The sequence below is a fragment of the Dipodomys spectabilis genome, unplaced genomic scaffold (genome assembly GCF_019054845.1).
Source record: "Dipodomys spectabilis isolate Male_0828 unplaced genomic scaffold, ASM1905484v1 ptg000348l, whole genome shotgun sequence".
NCBI classification, from domain to species: Eukaryota; Metazoa; Chordata; class Mammalia; order Rodentia; family Heteromyidae; genus Dipodomys; species Dipodomys spectabilis.
In genome coordinates, this window is record NW_024871025.1 from 18,383 (window position 1) to 22,349 (window position 3,967).

At 40.2% G+C, this 3,967-nt stretch overlaps 1 pseudogene; it reads left to right on the plus strand.

Moving 5' to 3' along the window:
* Positions 1-585: 585 nt before the first annotated feature.
* Positions 586-1,214, plus strand: LOC122095400 (annotated as a pseudogene).
* Positions 1,215-3,967: the final 2,753 nt, after the last annotated feature.

Sequence of the window (3,967 nt, forward strand, 5' to 3'; positions counted from 1 at the left end):
GCAAGTTCCAGGTCAACCTGAGCCACATAGTAACTTTAGGGCCAGCCATAGCTACAGCTACATAGCAAGACCCAAACAAAAGCAACAACAAAAATGACATTGCTTAGGTCTAAAGGCCAATAGATTTTCTTTAGACACCCCTCTGGCAGGTTGTATTCTCTCTGTGTCTTTTTGTCTCTGTCTCTGTCTCTGTCTGTCTGTCTCTGTCTCTCTCTGTCTGTCTGTCTCTGTCTGTCTGTCTGTCTCTCTCTCTCTCAGTACTAAGGTTTAACTCTGGTCCTTATGCTTGTAAGAAAGGTGTTTTAGAGGGGCTGGGAAGGTGGCTCAGTGGTAGAGTGCTTGCCTTTCATGCCTGAGGCCTTGGGTTCGATTCCTCAGAGCCACATAAGAAAAAAGCCGGAAGTGGTACTGTGGCTCAAGTGGTAGAGAGCTAGCCTTGAGCTGAAGAGCTGAGCAACAGCACTCAGGCCCAGAGTTCAGGCCCCACGACCGGACCCCCCTCCCCCCCAAAAAAAAAGAAATGAAATGAAAGGTGCTTTAGAGACTGACGTTTCGTTGCTTCGCGGGAGGCGCAGGCGCATTGCTGGGATGGTGCTGGCGTAGGCCTGGAAACAAATGTCCTGCTTCTACTACCAATACCTGTTGGTCACAGCGTTTTACGTGCTGGAGCTCTGGGAACGAACTGTGTTCAATTCTATGCTGGTGTCACTGTTGTGGGGATGGCGCTCTACACTGGGTACCTGTTTATGCCCCAACACATCATGGCTATTCTGCACTACTTTGACATTGTACAATGACCACGACAAGACCAGGATCTAGAGGTTCCGTGGGAGAAGACACACTCTACAAAGTTGGAATAAGATTTGATCTGATGCCACAAGAAACTCTATTGGACGTCAACATCACCAACCTTCACAATACAAAGACTAAATTTCCATGAGTAGAACAGGAAAAAGCATCCTGACTCATGTGTTGTGTTCTTTATTTTTAATTTGAAAAGAAGCTCTTGTAGAGTAGCCTTTGTCTATTTTAACATTGTAGTCATTTGTACTTTGGTATCAGTATTTTCTTAACCTTTGTGACTATTTCAGTAAGACCCTGTGAAAGCTTTTCTTAATGTAACCTTGAGTACATTTTAATTGCCTTTTATTTTTGAAATCCAAGGTCATTAGTTGGGCTCTATTGTTCTTGCAATTGTAATGGCATATACACCTGCTTGGACATATTTCTACTCTTGACCAAAGTTTGGTAAGAAACAATACAAGATTTGGGGCAGGGGGAGAGGGAGGGAGGATATTTTACACAAAAAGACTTACCTGTAAGCTTGAACTCAAGAGTTCAGTTTTAGCTATCTAATTCTTAACAGCTTTGGCTTTAGAACTACTAAAGTGTTTCTTAGCAATGAAAAAGAAAAAGATCTTGCTAAAATTAATATAAAGAACATTTCACCTTTTAAATATTTAATTCTTATGTGGATTTACTTCCATGAGACTTTAATGCTGGTTCTGTGACAGAGGTTGGTTAAGTAGATTTATTCAGGGATGCTTAGATACAAAGTAGAGTTTTGACTAGAAGGGGATCAGTTTCCATGGAGATACTATTAACAGTGTATGTTCTTCCTGAAATTTAGTTCTATGATTTTAACAGGTGCTGCGAATGTATTTGCACATTGTGATGTAATGAGATGAATTGTTTTAAAAAAGAAGTGTAAACTTGGTTCAAATCCTTGCACTGTTTGTATTTTTTAAAGATTTTTATTCCTTAGATGTAAAATGACTACCTAATTTTTTATGTAAACTCATTAAATCCAAAATGGGAAAAAAAGAAAGGTGCTTTATCACTGAACCATGCTTCTGGTTATTTTTGAAATAAGGTCTCACTTTTCTGCCCAGGCCCATTCTTGGACCACAATCCACCTATTTTGTATTTCCTGTTCCAGCTGTATAACAGGTACATGTCATATTATTGATATCATAACATATATGATATCATAACAGGTACATATCATGCCCAGCCTCTTCCATTGAGATGGAATGTTGAGGTCTTTTATCCCTGAATTGTCCTGTAACCATAATCTTTCTGTTCTCTTTCTCTTACACAGTTGGGATGACTGGCATAAAGTATCACATCCAGCTATTGGTTGAGGAGTCTTTTGTGTATACCTGAGTTGTCCTTGACCTGTAATCCACCCAATCTCAACTTTTGCAAGCAATTTAAGATTACAGGTATGAACCACTGGCATCCATCTCTTCGTTTTCTCTTTAAGAATGGCCCTATTGCCAATCACTGGTGGCTTAGGCCTCCAAACTTAACTACTCAGGAGGCTGAGATCCAGAGGATGATGGTTCAAAACTATCCTGGGAGAAGTGGCACTGTGGCTCAAGTGGTAGAGTGCTCGCCTTGAGCTGAAGAGCTCATGGACAGCGCCCAGGCCCAAAGTTCAAGCCCCACAACCAACAAAAAAAAATGAAGCTGTTTTTGGGGGCTGGGAAGGTGACTCAGTGGGAAAGTGCTTGTCTTGCATGCATGAGGCCCTGGGTTCAATTCCTCAGCATCACATAAGCAGAAAACGCCAGAAGTGGTGTTATGGCTCAAGTGGTAGAGCGCTAACCTTGAGCTAAAGAGCTGAGGGACAGCACTCAGGCCCAGAGTTCAGGCCCTATGAACACCACCACCAACAAAAACTATCCTGGGAAGAAAATCTCCCAAGACACCCTCTCATATTAACCAGTAAAATTTCTGGACTTGCAAAGCAAGCTGAGCAAGGGCACAAAGCCATAAGTTCAAACCATGATGTTAGCATAGAAAAAGAAAAAGGAAAAAAAAATAACTCTGCTAATGTCATATAGAATTTGTTCTTTTAAGTCATTATCAGATCTTAGAAACCTCGTTTTATTTTCCTGACCCTATCACCAGTGTTGCTTCCTATATTCAAAGTAATAGGACTCTACTTGTTGGACAGTGTTCTATATCTTAGCTGCTTCACAAGTTTAGATTGACCTTTCACCTAGTTTAGGGCCCAAGGGTGAAGTCTGATTCCATCAAAGAAAACTGGTAAGGAATGTGAGCTTGTGTGACAGTGTCTAACTCAGTGGGCCAGTAGAGATCAAATGAATAAAATGGGGATCATTTTTTCTTCTAGATATTGTACTTTCCAGTAATTTATACAGTTTGTTTATTTAATATTTGTCTCCTCAACTAAAGGACAAACAGTGAGGGTGGTGATCATGCTGGATTCTCAGCACTTCATACAGGATCTGACATATATGTGTTATATATCTATTCGTTAAATGAATTGAATAAATTAGTTAATTTGGACTCAAATTCTGACAGAATGTGATTAGGAATGAACAAATTAGTGGGTAAAAGTGGTGAAAAATAAATTGAGATCTTTGTTGTGAGTTAGAGAATGATTACAGGAATAGAGTATGAAATGTAGAACAGTAAGGTTGTTTAGTAATTGTGGTGAGAAAGATTGTGTATGAAATTAACGTTTGTCAATTGCCTATTTTTTATTTTTTTGTCGGTCGTGGGGCTTGAACTCTAGGCCTGGGCGCTGTCCCTCAGCTCTTCAGCTCAAGGCTAGCACTCTACCACTTGAGCCACAGCGCCACTTCCTTGCCTAGTATTTTAATAGGTGCAAATTCATTCACATTCCCAATTCTAGAGGTGAGTATTATTATGATACCCATTTTACAAAAAAAATGAACCCAAGAGGTTGGATAATCTGCTCATGATCACTATTGTGTGACAATCTCCCACAGGTCTCTTGTACTTTTGCCCATCTTGTAGCAGACACTTGCTAACAAATATTATTCTGGACTGTCTTTATAAAGCTATATGAACAGCTCCAGAAGATAAAATGTCTTCCTCTGGAGGGTACTTAGAGTTCATCAAAAAAGATTCAGATTTATGCTGGACACTGGTAGCTCACTAGCTACACAGAAGGCTGCTATCTGAGGATCAT